The sequence below is a fragment of the Bubalus bubalis genome, chromosome 4, assembly GCF_019923935.1.
Source record: "Bubalus bubalis isolate 160015118507 breed Murrah chromosome 4, NDDB_SH_1, whole genome shotgun sequence".
NCBI classification, from domain to species: Eukaryota; Metazoa; Chordata; class Mammalia; order Artiodactyla; family Bovidae; genus Bubalus; species Bubalus bubalis.
Window position 1 is genome coordinate 45,676,869 of NC_059160.1, and position 16,189 is coordinate 45,693,057.

Below are 16,189 nucleotides of genomic sequence, written 5' to 3' on the forward strand. Positions count from 1 at the left end.
CATAGCCTTGGATTACTGTGATATTGAGTAGTTTGCCTTGGAAACAAACAGAGATCATCCAAGTACTGCATTTCGGACTCTTTTGTTGACCATGATGGCTACTCCATTTCTTCTATGGGATTCCTGCCCACAGTAGTAGATATAATGGTCATCTGAGTTAAATTCACCCATTCCAGTCCATTTTAGTTCGCAGATTCCTAGAATGTCGATGTTCACTCTTGCCATCTCCTGTTTGACCACTTTCAATTTGCCCTGATCATGGACCTGACATTCCAGGTTCCTATGCAGTATTGCTCTTTACATCATCTGACCTTGCTTCTATTACCAGTCACATCCACAACTGGGTGTTGTTTTTGCTTTGGCTCCATCCCTTCATTCTTTCTGGAGTTATTTCTCCACTGATCACCAACCTAGGGAGTTCCTCTTCAGTATCCTATCATACTGCACCATGGTGGCTGCGCAGGAGCAGGAGGGCCGAGAGGAGCTACTCCAAGTTCAAGGTCAGGAGGAGCTGCCGTGAGGAGATACCCCTCGTCCAAGATAAGGAGCAGCAGTGGTGCCTTGCTGGAGCAGCCATGAAGAGATACCCCACATCCAAGGTAAGAGAAACCCAAGAAAGACAGTAGGTGTTGCAAGAGGGCATCAGAGGGCAGACACACTGAAACCATAATCACAGAAAATTAGTCAGTCTAATCACATGGACCACAGCCTTGTCTAACTCAATGAAACTAAGCCATGCTGTGTGCGGCCACCCAAGACGGGAGGGTCATGGTGGAGAGGTCTGATAGAATGTGGTCCACTGGAGAAGGGAATGGCAAACCACTTCAGTTTTCTTGCCTTGAGAATCCCATGAACAGTATGAAAATATGAGGTGTAGGGACCCCTTACAGGGTCATAAAACAACCAGCTTCTCAAAAACACAGCACAATCCCTGTTTTACCTGCAGTGCAGTAATTCCATATGTTTTCCTTGTCTGTCTGGATGAAAAGCTCTTTCTGACAGACAGTATTATCAGATTTCTGAGTGTATTCCCTTTATAGGCATCCCCTGCTTTCCAAACGATTAGCCTCTGCCAATAAACTATGACGTGAGACCTAGATTGTCTATGCTCTATGCCATTTTGATTTGCGAAATTTTCATAGGAAAATTTCGGTGGCATTTCAGTGTACATTCAGATGGCAGGAAACACCTGTATTTCCTCATGTCTCCTTACTCCAGCTATGATATTATTACATGAGGAGACAAAGAGAGAATTGTGGAAAAACACGGGACTTATCTAAAATCTGATACATGCCTGACCCTTGATTCAGATATTCCAAAGCCTGGGACAGGCTTCTCCAAAGTCCTCCTGTTTCCCAGAAACACCCTTTCCAGGAAGTGGCCTATCAGAGACTAACAGAGAACGCCCCATATTGTAATCCAGGGTCAAGCATGGCTGTGGGGCCCAGCTCCCTCCAGCCTCTTGCTCTCTGTTCCCTTACTGCTGCTGGGGACTTTGAGGGAAGAGAGTGGAGTCATACCCTGACTGCCATGAAGGCTGGTTTGAAGACAAAAGAAAGGGTGTGCTCCTTTTTGACTGAACACTGGAGTGGGTTGCCTTGTCCTTCATCCAGGGATCTTCCTGACCCAGGGATTGAACCCACGTCTCTCATGTCTTCTGCATTCACAGGCGAGTTCTTTACCAAGAGCGCCACCTGGGAAGACCTTGACTGAGAAAAGTAACCATTAAATATGTCCTGCTTGAAAGAGAAGGAGAAAAGGAGAAAGGGGAAGAGGAAGAAAGAAAAAGCTTCTAATCAATCACCAAGTTCCAAAGAGATCTAAATGTAAACCAGAAAGAAAACACTACAAAGGCCCTAGAAAAAAAAAAATGTTAAAAATAAGATTGACTAAGGAAACCTTTCTAGTCAAGACACAAATCCCATAAGCCATAAAGAAAAGTCTGATTTATTTGTCCTCTAAATATTAAAAGATGCAAAAGACACCATAAACCAGGTCAGATTACAAGGAGAGACCAGCAGACACTGTTTCCAATACCTAGAGTCAACAAGGTGAAAATCCACAAGACAGAGCCTAAAATCCACAGAAGACTGAAACCAGTTTTTAAAATTTGAGTAACAGGGACTTCCCTGGTTGTTCAGTGGTTAAATCGCCTTGCAATGTAGGGCACACGAGTTTGCTCTCTAGTCAAGGAACTAAGATCCCACATGCTGCGGAGCAACTCACCCCATTTGTTTCAACTAGGACCTGACACACTAAAAAAAAAAAAAAAAAAAAAGTGTATATATATTAAAAATTTGAGTAAGAAACTGAAGAAACAATTCCAGGGAAGGTGACTTGCCCAGGGTCACACGGCTTTCCATGGGCAGAGTGGAGGCCCACTCTGACTTTCTGACATGGATATGTGAGAGGGAGAACATGGTTTTAGTAACCCAAAAGTTTCCAGCATTGTCCTTGCCTGTAAAACACATAGATCAAAGCCTGTGTCACTCCTGTTACACTGATGTGTTCACAGCTTGACTTTTTGTCTTAAAATTATAAAACCGAGATCATAATATAAAACCGAGGCATTGTGTAACAAGCCCTGCATCTCCCCTCTTGCTCTCCTGTTCCTCTCCTCTCAGGCCTCAGATCCCCCCGCAGGGACTGGCACTGAGCAGGCATTCAAGAGACAAGGTAATGATAAACCTGGATTCCTTGTATCTCAAGAGGAACCCTTTCCTCCATCAGCGGCAGTGCAGCACCTGCGGGCAGCCTCAAGGTGGCCAGGCCACAGCAGGAGAGGCTCTGACTCCTCTTTCCTCCTCCACCCCCTCCGTTTCTTCCAGTTTCCCAAAGGGCTGAGCACCTGCAACATACATCTTCCTTCTGGGGTGTCGGCTCTCGTCTCAGGAGCCCATCTTCCAAGTGGAGCCCACCTGAGCAGGTGTCGCCCTCCCTCTGCACTGTCCAGGGGCCCAGGGGTGGGAGGAAGCTGCCAAGCATACCTGCCTCCACATGCAGGCTCTGCCCCTGCTTAACCTGCTGCCTCGGCCATGACCTCACCTCTCTGTGCTTCCATTCCTTCTTCTGTCAACTAGTGACAATCATCCTTTCTCAGACGGTTGTGAGGATGGGGAGATGGGTGGGGGTCCTACCTCCCTGCTTACCCAGGAATCTTCTCTGGCTGAGTGTGAACAAGATCCAGTTGTTCTCAGCGTTGCAGGTGTAGCCACAAGCTGTGTGTCTCTGCAATAAACCACACATTCTGTGGGTCCAGATAAACCCGGAGAACCGAAAAGGGAAATTGAACACTTTCAATTCTGAGTCACTTGCATCAGATATTCTGCTCACCAGGCCCCACCCTGGGCTTTTCCCACCCTCCCACTGCTCCCCTTAGAGAAACAAGCCCGGTCTTGACATTCTAGGTCATTCTTGGCTCAGTTCATCCTGCTCTGTGCTCCTTGAAAAAAGACCTGCCACCAACACACTATGAAGCCCTTGGCCTCAGCCCACAGGCTTCTTCCCAGCCCCCTCTGCCTTCTCTACCCACCCACACTCACTAGCCTGCTTGCCTTATTCACCTTCATGCCACCAGCATGTGACCCAATCCCAGAAAATGCCACCTGCTCACTGCATACTGGTCATACTTCTGCTGCTGAGTGTCACATCCATGTGGATTCTAGGCACTTACTTACAGAGGACCTTCTGCTAGGGTCACCTGCTGCAACCAGCTGGAAGATCGTGTTCATGCAGCGAAGCCCAAATCTGACATCACATCCTCTGAGAAGCCCTCTAGGACCTTCCCCTGTAGAGTCCACAGTCCCCTGCTCTGCTCCCATGATACTTGGGTGAGGGGCCCAAGGCCACTCCTCTGACACTCTGTCCATGCCCCTCCCGCCCCTTTTGATCAGATCCCTCTTGACTTAGCCCTGCTGGGAGGGATGGAACTAGTGTCTTTGGTCCCAGTAGCCCACAGGAGGAGGCCTGGCCTTGGTGGTCACTGCCATTAGGTAGACGCAGCAGTTCATGGGGAGGGCTGAGAGCACGCTGCCTTTTTCTCCCCTGGCTTATCTCCATCTGACAACTTGATATTTTCTCTCCAAATGGAGGACTTTATCAGAAAACCACTGTCCTGGCGACTCAGAGAAGTCTACAACAGAGAGCTGGCCCTGCCTCCTTTTGGTTCCTGAGCAAAGAGCCTCTGGATGGGGCTGAGCAAGTGCCAGGCACTGTGCACGCACCATCCATGCCTTTCCTGTTGAATCTCACATCAGCTCTAAGGAGTGTTGGCTCTGTTTTACAAAGAAATGGAGAAGAAAAGGTAACTCAGCCTGAGAGTCTTGCAACTCAACTGCTGTTGGACTTTTTCTTTTTTGCCCCCAAGCAGAAGAGGCTGCAATGGGCCTACGCCCTTCACCGAGGCCAGCCTGACCTTCCACTGGGTTGCTTCATCCTAGAAGATATCCCTTGGCCATCATGGTCACCTCCTCCCAGGTTTTGAGGGACAGACAGAAGAGTGATGGGTGTTATTCCATGAGGACCACACACTGCAATTTGGTCTTACAATCACCCATAACAAAGGCCAGGAATTTGATCTGATTTTGCAGATAAGGCAGCCATGGTCCGGGGAGAGGCGGGGGCTTTCTTCAAGCCACTCAGAAAACCATTGTTGTTGGGCAGAAGAATATCAGCAGCTCATGTCCTGCAAACGTCCATCTATCCAAACATCATACTCTCACGCTTTCACCCCAGCACTCAGGGCTCAGGCTGGAAGCACTGACACAGAGGGGTCAAGGGGCAAACGTGCAGCTGCCCCTCCTGCTATCCTGCACAAGCCTGCCCCTAACCCCACAGGAGCTGTCAAGACTTAAGGTTGCCTTCTCCCTGGAGCTTGGGATCCTCTAGGGGCAACCAGCTCTGGGTGTCTCCCCTACAGGAGGGACACAGGGAGGAAAGGCGGTGGCCAGGGGCTTTCCTGGAAGGAAAACCTAAGCACAGTCACCCCTCCCTCCCACTCACTTTAAACCTCTGGCAGAAATCCAGGAAGCAGGGGGCCAGGGAAAGCCACGTGGCCTCCCCGGGGGACACTTGCCAACATGAGGGTGCCCAGGCCCCGCTTCCTCAGTGCCCTCTGCTACAGGAGAGCTGGGGGTCCCGAGCAAGGTGTGGGGGTCCCGGGACTCACTTCCTGGCAGGTAGACCCTGCAGCAGGCCTGGAAGCCAATGATGACGTCCATGATCTTCGGGTCCCACTCCTCCTCCAGGTGGGCCAGCATGCTGGCCTGGAAGAAGACCTTGCTCTGGCCAATGTGGTATAGATTGCTGCAGAGCTCCAGAGCTTCGATCCAGAGAATGAGAGCTGGCTGCTGACCATGGGGCCACCATGGAGCCCTGGAGCAAGGCCAAGGCCGGGGGAGGGGCCAGGAGCGGGGGTTGGCCCTAATGATCAGTGGGCAGCCTCCTCCTGGTGAAGGCAGAGTGGGGGTAGGGGGGTGCCGAGAGGGGGCAGGTAGGGGCCAGCAAGGGGCAGGTAAAGAGTCAGACTTGCAGAGAAATGCAGAAACTCAGCCATGAAGGACCTTAGCTGTGGATGTCTCTGCCCACATGCATTTCTCACAAAGGTGGCAGTGGACATGGAGGCTCAGGTAACATTCCTTTAGGTGACTAGAGAAACAGGATTGCTTTTTTAAAAAGAGGCAGTTCAAAGTCAAGAGTGACCTAACATACTTAGGAGCCAGATGAGCAAAGCGCAGGAGGATAAGCGTTGCCAGGCCTGATGTGGAAGCAGAGGGAGAGAACCACATGAGGCATGTGAACAGCACTGTGTCAAGAGAAGGGTTCCCCATCAACGGGGAGGCAAAGGGCAGCCTTGTTCATCAAAGAAAGGGAAACAGCTTATCCGAGATCTCAGAGATATAAAGAAAAGTAGAAGCCCAGGTCTGACTCTAAAGTTGGGATCTTCACCATCCTGATTTATGTCCAATGGGAAGGGGGTGGGAGGGGGGCTGAAACACCGAGGTCCAAGTTCTCCCTCCCTGTAAGGGCCTGCTTCCCTAGGATAGAGGTCATGGGGTACCCTGGACCCTGGAGAGCCTGTGGAAGGACAGGAGGAGTGAAGGGTATGATTCTATCAGAAGAGCACTTGGCCATTTGCAATTCATTTACTTTTTTATCATGTGATTCTTCTGAAGAGGGGCAGAGTTATTATTTTATTGTGTAGATAGGGAAACAGGCAAAGCCAGGGATGCGACTTCTTCCAGATCACACAACAAGTCAGCGAAAGAAGTAAGGCTCAAAAATCATTTCAGACAAGCTCCTGACAAGCAGACTCTCCTGCAGACAACAATCACACACTCTAGACCTGGTACAAAGTACAAAACACAAAAGTACAGAGTGCAGAACCGCCACGTGAGGGCTCAGGAGAAGCAGAACAGGAAGACTTTGAGGAGAGTCGAACACAGATTGAATGATGGGCAAAGGATGAGATAGTCATTTTTTGTGGATTTCCCTTGAAGGCAGCTGCAGTTCTTGGACGGATAGAAGTGACTGAAATTCTGATAAGTCTGCTACCCTTCTGGCCTGAAAAAACCCCAAGGACAGAGCCCAGAATTGCCAGCAATCCTCAGCCTTCCCCAGCATCAAGCTCTTTTCCAGTGACTCGCCTCTTCACATCAGGTGGCCAAAACATTCATTCCGCAAGAATCCCATGAACATGAACAGTCCGAACCGTATGAAAAGGTGGTGCACTTACTGTCCTGTGTGGGGTGCTTGGACCCAGAACAGGGTGAGGAGAGTCATTTTGTTGGTCGTAGAGGAGGGCACGTGTGCATCCACGAAGCACTCAATCTGGAGCCTCTTGACCTGAGACTTCCCCCCCAGGGTCCAGGTCCTTAATACCCATTCATCCTTCTCATCCTTCAGCCTGACCTATCGGTCCAAGAATACAGTCTCCCAAGCCAAGCTCTCCTGTGTCCTGGGATTTTGACTCTGAGATTCTAGGTGCCAGAACCTAAGCCCCACTGCTGGCAGGGGCCTCAGGAGACAGACCGTGAGCTCCTGGAGGAGGCCCAGACCTGCTTCCTGTCCTTCCTGAACTGTGCAGGTTTGGGGGCTTCTTTCCTTTCTCTGACCTGCCCTGGTTCCCTCCAGTGGGCCCTCTTCTGTGCTCACTTAGCCAGACACAGTTTCTGTTGCTCAGAACCACAGGTGACACCTGAGACAGGGATCACCATGGGATAGGAGCCTGTTAGGTGCTCACATGCTCCACATGGAAACAGAGAGTTGGTGCCCCATGGAGCAGGCCCGTGAGGGTGAGAGCAACACCCAGATGCTCCCCTTTCCTCCCTGGCCTGGAGGAGCCTGAGGCCATTCCATGAAGGCTCCTCAGAAGATCGTGTCAGGTGCAAGCCCAGATGGGTGACCAGCTCAGAGCATGGCCTTGTATGGGCCTTCCCTCCTTCCTGCCCACTCTCCCTAGCCCCTCAGTCCTGCCTCTGGGGATGGAGTGAGCCTGGCGTCCACCTCTGCCTTTGAGGGACCACAGACTCCAGCAGAATACTTTGGGCTGCCTGTTTTATTGAATGCAAGTCCATATTCCCAACACACAGTGAGGCCAAACAATACCAAAATGTTGGAGTTTGGAACCGAAGAAGGCTCATGCCTTAAAAATCCCAAACTCCCTGAAGCTCTCAGCAAAGGCCTTTTATGAGAAAGGTAAGCGAGGGGCCTGGTTAGTTGTTGCAACCTTCTTGGTGTCAGAGCCTTTTTTCTTGATGTCAGGTCATGATATTCCTGTGAACCTCCAGCAAAACAAATTATTCTCTTTTATGATAAGAAAGAGCAAGGTCCCAAAGCTCAGTCTTCACCCTCTGAGGTCCAGGCTCTGGCCAAGAGGAGAGGGGAAGCTCCTGCAGGAGTCCTGGTGAAACATGAAGGCAGCCTGGGTGAGGTGTGTGCTCTCTCTCTGCACCTCTGTTTACAGCTGACCCTCTCTTACACCTGCACACAAGCCCTCTGCTCTCAATCATCCTTGGGTGCCCCATGTCCATCCTGGTCCCAGGGGCTGGAGGAGGAGTATCCCCATACTCAACCCAAGTCAGATGACACGGGCACCCCTGTGCGTCCCATGGGGCCTGGGGGCTCCAGGGTCTGAGGGAAACTACTGGATGGGAGCCCAGCGGGCAGGCAGGAGAAGCCATGGAGGATGTGCGCCCTGAGATCCTGGGAGACAGGCTCCTGGGGAAGGAGGTCAGGCATCTGGAGCCCAGCTGAGCCTCTCAGTCAATGCAAGGAAGCCTCAGTGAATCAGCTCCTATTTATTGACCCAGAGTCTGGAGAACAAAAGATGGGGAGAGACAAAGGAACCTGAAATGTCTTGCCCAGCCCCACCCACAGCTGAAGAAGAAACCGAGGGTCTGAGAGGCTGCCTCTCTTCACCCCAGGCTGGTTGATCACCTTGACACACCACAGCGTTCTGTTGTTGCCTTCTGGTGTCATTGTTTCTTTCTTTTGTAATTTTTTTTTTTTTAATCAACCTCTGTTTCACAAGCATTTGGAATTTCATAGGAACTTCATTAGTCACTCAGTGTATCCTGGTCCCAAATATCACCTGCATCTCGACAAATGTTCCACCCACTGAGTAGTCATCGCTGCCACCACCACCACCACCACCATCTTCATCAAGAAGTCACTGCCTAACTAAGATACTCCTGCTGGGATCAAAGGTGCATTGATGCTGGAGAAGGAGGGCTAGAGACCACCACCAGGGGGAGACTCTTCTTGCTGGGACAGCAAACCCTGGGGAGGGTGATAGAGGAGCCCAGGCTACTTCTCCTGGATCCCGGCTATGGTTCCTCTTTGACTTTCTCCCATTTTAAAGCCTTTCATATTCCTGGCCTCTCGTTGCTAGTTTCCATGCCTCTCTACTCTGCCCCCAATGTGTTCTTTAGTCCAAAATAAGTGGTTTCTCCCTTCCCGTCAATCACTAGTCCCCCTCCTCCTTAGTCTAGGCCCCAGGCTCCTTCCTTCTCTCTCCCCTCTTCCACCTGTATGCATTCCTCCCCTGCTGTGCTCAGCTGCAGAAATGCCAGATTCCTAACACCAGCTCCATCAGTGTTGTCTCCCCTCCTTTCCCCTCTAACAAGGTGCTCTCAACCTTGGTCTCATGTGTGTCCCTGGTTCCTGTACTGCTCTGGGGGTGGGGGGAGTCGGGCCTTACTTCAGCCGCTCATAGGTCTGTATGACCTGCTAAAACTTCTCCTCCAGCTCCTTGGCCGGCTGCCTCAGCTTCTCAGCCAACTCTGTCTTTACCCCCTCATGTAAGTGCACTGACTCTGTTACCAGGAAGCCCACATCCACTAGAAGGGAGATTCCTGCAAAGCTCCCAGCAAAGATCCAGGCCTTTTTGGTCATTGCCAGAGCCATGCCTTTGAAAGCTTCACTCACCTCCTTGCTGGTTTGGACAGAGACTGGCCCAGTGCTTGTGAAGCTTTTAGCATGGGCTACTGAGAGTTTTCTTTCACCAGCTTTGCAGCATGGACATTTTTCCTAACCCCTTTCATGGATTTGTAGACTCAATGGCACCCCACTCCAGTACTTTGCCTGGAAAATCCCATGGATGGAGGAGCCTGGTAGGCTGCAGTCCATGGGGTCGCTAAGAGTTGGACATGACTGAGCGACTTCCCTTTCACTTTTCGTTTTCATGCATTGGAGAAGGAAATGGCAACCCACTCCAGTGTTCTTGCCTAGAAAATCCCAGGGACGGGGGAGCCTGGTGGCTGCTGTCTGTGGGATAACACAGAGTCGGACACAACTGAAGTGACTTAGCAGCAGCAGCAGCCATAGAAAAAGCGGTCCCTAGTGCACAAGACATCGAGCTCCCACAGACACCTTTTCTTTGATGCTAGTTGACAACAGCCCACTGGCTTCCATTTCTGCTGATGACCTACTAAAGTGTTCCACGATGCTGGTGGACACAGTGGTCACAGCAGCTGCTGCTCCCAGCCCTAACCCAATGGTCGAGAGCGCCACCTGGCCCCTGCTGTCAGGGGTGCCAGAGCCAGGCCAAGGGTGTTCAGAGCATCAGACACAGTGCTGGTAGAGCTGGCCACCACCTTGAAGATGGTACAGTCCCTGTGCGACTTGTCAACCCTGTCTGCAGGTGCATAAAGCTTTCTTATGCTCTCTTCCAGCTCCTTTTTCACCGTGGAAACTCCTTTAAAAACCTCTCCCTGTCTAGCAGGTCCTGTTGGAATCTCTCTTGGTCTTCCATAGCCAAGTCTGTCTTCAACTCATTCAGAAATTGACGCAATGCCTCCACTTCTTCCCTGTAACAAGGGACATCAAGGGATTAAGAAAGACACTTTGCTTGTCTGTAAAATAAGCTCAATGGATCTATTCTGCATAAACCAGAGATTTTATTATAAATCACAAGGGAAAATTTTTGCAAATGTAAATTATTTTCAACATTAAACACATGTTTGTACCTCATGGATACTCCATTACTCAATCATGAAATAAACAAGCAAAAGCCATTTTAAGATAGTCTTAAGAGAGGTATTTGATAAAGATGCTCAGAGGCAGGTCAACAGCGTCACTTCCAAAGGACTTGTGGGTGGAAAGTCCACAGAGAAACTAACACAAGTGGGATTGGGGGAGAAAACTTTCATTCAAGGGCCTTGATGTGCAGTGAGGAGTCAACCTGCTCTTTGCCCTTGGCAACTGGGAAGTGGCCCCTAAGCTCCTGGAATATTCTGGCTGATAGGAGTGCACTTGTCTGCCTGGGCCTTTGGCCACTCGACAGTCTGACAAAGTGACATACGATGGTGGCTTCGGGTCATGTAGTATCTGCACTGCCCTCCAGAGGAGCTGGACACTAGGGCATTAGTCTGACCTCTGGGAGTACTCAGAGACAACAGGCCAGGGTATTAGTAATTTGTTTTTAATTTTTTAGCTTGGAAATCACAGTAACAGACAAATAAAGCATCACGATAATAAATAAAAGACAGAGGCCTGGACCTATTTAATTCAACATCACAAAAGGGTTTTTGTTGTCGTGCATTTAAAATTCTTTAACTCCGAATTAACTTACTGGCAACTAACAGAAAAGAAAGACTATGACAATACGAAGAGAGGCACAAATTGAGCACTGCAGACCTTGCACGGATAAGCAAAATACAGAGTACACATATCCAGAGCTTTCTAGAAATCGCATCCTATGACAGCTCCCCAACTTATTTGATGCTATATTTCAGGCAAAATGAACATTTTTTAAAAAGTCACGATTTGTTTTTGAGCAGGGTGAGCACCCCTGGGGGCAGTGCTCTGTGTGCCCTGCGGCACACTGAATCCAGAGCAGTAACTCGTCCTGAGGACAATGGAAGCTTCATGTGTGAAACCCGCCCAGACGCTGTCCAGGAGCTGATGGAACCTGAATTCCGCTCTGCAATAAACCGTAACTGGAATCCTGACATCCTTCAGTGCCCAGCACCCTGACCTCTCGGGGGTCACCAGCCTAACTCACACCTGACCTGGCGACAGCGTCACATACCTGCACCCTAAGGCCGTGTGCAACTTTGTGGAAACTCTAAAGACTCAAGAGACTTGAGGAAACACCCATCTGAATGGCTGAGCCTGAAGAGACCGGCACTTGCACAGCTGGTGGAGGAAGTGTTTTCCTCTTTGGTGGGGATGCCTGAGGCTCCCCAGAATCCCTCAAATGACACACAATTGCAGCCACTCACTGTGACCCTGGAGGGCTCCCTGAGCCACACGGCCTTCCACTGTCAGGGCGGCTCCTTGTAGACTAGAAGAGGGTCCCAGATGGAGAGAGAAGCCAGGTCCCAGGCAGGGTGTGCAGACACAGTCACCCAGGGCCCTCTAGCCCAGCTTGAGGGGATCCCGTCAGGGAGGGAAGAAATGTCCCCCTCCCACTCAGGGGACTTCTGCCAGGGTCACAGCCCCTTCAGTTTGTGTCCTCGGGGCCCACTCTCCTCACTCTAGTCCTGGTCCTGCTGCCTAAGCCTGCCTACTAGTCCTCCAGCCTGGACCCTCTGCTCCACTCTGACCCCTGGAGGAGGCCTGCCAGGAGGAAGCTAGCCTGAGGTGGGGGGATGATGCACTCGTGTAGGTTACCTGGACAAACGGGCCTCAGTCACAAAATTCTCCTAGGTTTTGCCTTAGTGAGCAGGTTTTGCAGCTCTTTGTTGCTTACTCTCTTCTGGATATACTCAGTGGTATCCTCAAAAAAGCTTTTACCCTAGCTGGATAAAAGACTAAGATGAGAAGAAATTATGGTGTAATGTAAATGGTACTGAGCATGAAGTGGTTAAAGTTAATCTTCCTGAGCAGCAGTCACCTGGGAGTACTCTTGATGGATTCACCTGGGGTTATGGGTGGACTGTGTTCAACTGCCCCAATCATATGTTGAAGCCACAGCCTCACCCCCACCTCAATGAGTCTATTTGAAGATAGAGCTTTTAATTGGAAATTACAGTGAAATGAGGTCATAAGTGTGGGGCCCAATCCAGGAAGATTTGTGTCCTTATTTGAAGAGGAAGAGATACCAGCTCACTCTCTCTCTGTCTATCCTGCAGCATGAAGGGTTGTTATTTTTTTTTCTTTTTCCTGTTTTAGTAAGAGTGAAAGGAACCCAGGTCTCATATGGAGGGAACCCAGAGCACTAAATCTGTGTATTTATTGATTGGGGTGTGGGTGGGTGGAGGAAATAATAGAGCACGTGGGTATCTACAGGGGTGTTTGAGATCAGTAGAGCCAGTACCTCCCTGAGGTATCAGACCTGGTAGCACATGCTTATATATGAGATCCCGGGGCGGGTGTGGTGACACAGCATGGAGGGAGAGGTGATTCTGGGGGAGGGGGAGTTTTCCACCTGCATCTAACACAGTCTAGGTAGAGGGGACAGTTCCACACTCGGCAGGACCTACTGTGTGGCCCAGGCCACAGAGCACATTACATTTCATCCTCATAACAATATAGGGAAATATTCTTCTCATTTTACAGGTGAGGTCAGATAACTGTGCTGCAGGTCACACAAAGGGGAGGTGACAAAGGCCAGACTGGGGTTCAGTTCAGGGTCTGCTGATCTTTGCAGAGCAGCTAGGCAGGCGGCAGGGCGAGAGTTGGAGGAAACAGCCTCTGTGGTGATGCCCCAGGGTTTGGGAGCATGCGGAGGCTCGGACCAAGAGAGAGGGCAGGAGAAGCTTCAGGGATACTGCGGGACCTCCACTCCCTGCCCTGTCTGGTCTTGGGGACTCCCTCTGCTGTCCTCTCTGGCCGTGAGCTGTTCTGGCCTCACTTCTGAGTCATGAGCTGGGATCTGGGGGACCACGAGGGAGAAACCGAGCACCTTGGCTGGATGCTTATCCCATACCACACCCCACTCCCCATACCAGCACCCACCACTGAGCTCTGGAGCAAGGCCAAGGCTGGGCGAGGAGCCTGGAGTCAGGGTCAGTCCTGCTGCACTGTGAGCAGGCTTTTCCAGATACAGGGAAAGCAGGACCTGGGGGTATAGTGGAGAAGGGGTTGGGAAGAGGACAAGTTGCGCTCAGCAAAGGGGAAGTAATGAGTTTGACTTGCAGACAAACACAGAACCTCAGCCCTGAAACAATCTTACATCTGGGTGTCTTTGCTCATGTGCACTCTACCAACGGTCGCAGTGGACATCAGGGTTCAGGCAGCTTTACCTTAGGTAAATAGAGAAAAAGCTTTTTTTAAATTTTTTTATGTTTAACAGGTAATGTAAAGTCAAGAGTGGGTTTAGCAGCCTTAGGAGACAGAGGAGCTAAGCAGCAGAGGCTGAGCATGGTGCAGCCACAGGCAGGAGGGCCGGCTGGGACTACACGTGGTTTGGAAGCAGGGCTGTGACAGAACAAGTCTCTCGTCACCGATTGTCACTGACAGGGAGACGGGGCCCAGCCCAGCTCATCACTCATCTGAGTGTAAACACTTGGTAGATATTCTGTGCAAGCAACACAACTTGCTGAAAAGAAGCAGCTTTAGTGTAAATACTGACCCCCGCAACTTAGCACAACACTGCTCAGTTAGGTTTAAGCCCCAGGAACAAGCCAACAGGAGGTTGTGTGCAGCTGGTGTGAAGGCGGCTCTGTGAATTGCAAGGTACCTTTGAGACATGGGAGCAGCAGCTTAAAACCACCCAGTGCCAGGGCCTGCAGAGAAACTAGAAACCACACCAGAGGCCCTGCTGGGAGGGACTCAGGTCCTGGGTGGTGGGCACGTGCGTGTGGCACAGACCCCTGCCCGTCTCTCCCAACGTGGGACAGGGCAGCAGGTGGCGACAGAGAGCCGCATGACCTGGGCTCCAGGAAGGCAGGTACACTGGCCCGGACCCAGGACAGCTGTGCTACAGAAACACCACGTGCTTGCTTCACTTCCTCCCGGGACAGGACACCTTGTGTCCTCCCGACCAATCAGCTCAACCTGGATGCAGGAAAGAGGCTGGAAGCACACAGAGGCCCCTCCCCGGACAGTCCTGCCCAGGCAGGGGACGTGGCCATGTTCCTGGACCCTGGGCCCAGCTTCCTCCTGTTCTCGGTGGGGGTGATACCACCTGCTCTCAGAGGTGCAGTGAGGATCCGATGAGGATCCAGGTGACAGTGCCGTCACAGCGATGGCCCAGCCCAGGCTCCACAGGAGTGAATTTCCCCGCAGGGAAGAGGAACAGGGAGTGGGATCCCAGTGAAGACTGGTATCAGGGGAGCAATATTCCTGGAGATCGGGTCCCTACTGCACCTCCCTGTTGCCTGCACATGTATAACACACATGCAGAGTACTGAGAAAGGGGCTCAACAGAGCAGGAGAAGCACTGGCATCGCACTGGAGCCCTTCACCCCTGACATCCCTGTGAGTTGCACCAGGTGGAGGGGATTCGTGTTTGTCTCCAGCTGGGGAAGTGAGCGGTGCACTTACTGTCATGTGAGGGGTGCTTGGACCCGGAACAGGGTGAGGAGAGTCCTTTCTGTTGGTCTGAGAAGAGGGCACACGTGCATCTAGGAAGCACTCTATCTGGAGCCTGTTGACCTAAGACTTTATCCCCAGGGTTCAGGGTCCCTGTTACCCATTCATCTTCCTCATCCTTCAGCCTGACCTACTGGTCCAAAAACATAGTCCCTGGACCCAAGCTATTTCGTGTCCTGAGAATTTGACACTGGGATTCCTGGTGCCTGGACCTAAGGCCCCTGCTGGCAGGGGCCTCAGGGGACAGACCGTGAGCTCCTGCAGGGGGACCTGTCCTGCTTCCTGTACTTCCTGAACTGTGCGAGTTTGGGGGTTTCTTTCCTTTCTCTGACCTGCCCTGCTTCCCCCAGCACCCTTTTCTGTGCTCACTTAGTCAGACTCACTTTCTGTTGCTCAGAACCACAGGGATCTCACCTGACACAGGGGTCACTGTGGAAATGCATCCACCACACATTGAGCTCAGTGGAGTCCAGCTCTAAGGGTTCAGGGAGACATGGGGGTGGACAATGAATGGATCTGTATCCAGTGCCTGAAACCTGCCCAGAAGTCTGTGCAGGATGGGAATTCTCCAGGAACTGATGAAGAAATGAACTCCTATTTCTGAAAGTCAGGCAGGCGATGGCCATGACTGCTGATGGTTCGATCCCTGAGTTGATCCTTGTCCAGATGCCCTGGAGAAAGAAATGGCAACCCACTCCAGTATTATTTCCTGGAAAGTCCAATGGATGGGAGAGGCTGCAGGCTATGCTCCATAGGGTCACGAAGAATCAGACATGACTGAGCGACTTCACTTTGCTTTTTTTCTTGCTGACATCTTCAGGAAGGAATGGGAGGTCCAGTTGAAGCCTCATGGTAACACTGGATGAGAGGGAGTCAGAGTCAGAGACACTGAGGAAAGTCTTCCAAGGGAGGTTTGGACAAAAGTGCGAGAAGGCTCTGCAGCACGTGGGGAGGAACTGAGGAGTTGTCCTGGGATCATTTCCAGGTCCTGGGTCTCTGGCTTCCTACCCTGGGCTCCAGAAATAGGAGCCTGTTTGGTGCTCACATGCTCCACACATGGAAACACAGAGAGTTGGTGCCCTGTGGAACAGGCCCATGGGGGTGAGAGCCACACCCAGATGCTCCCCTTTCCTCCCTGGAGAGGAAGAGACTGAGGTATCCCATGAAGGCTCCTCAGAATGTCCAGGCAGGTGCAATCCCGGATGGGAGA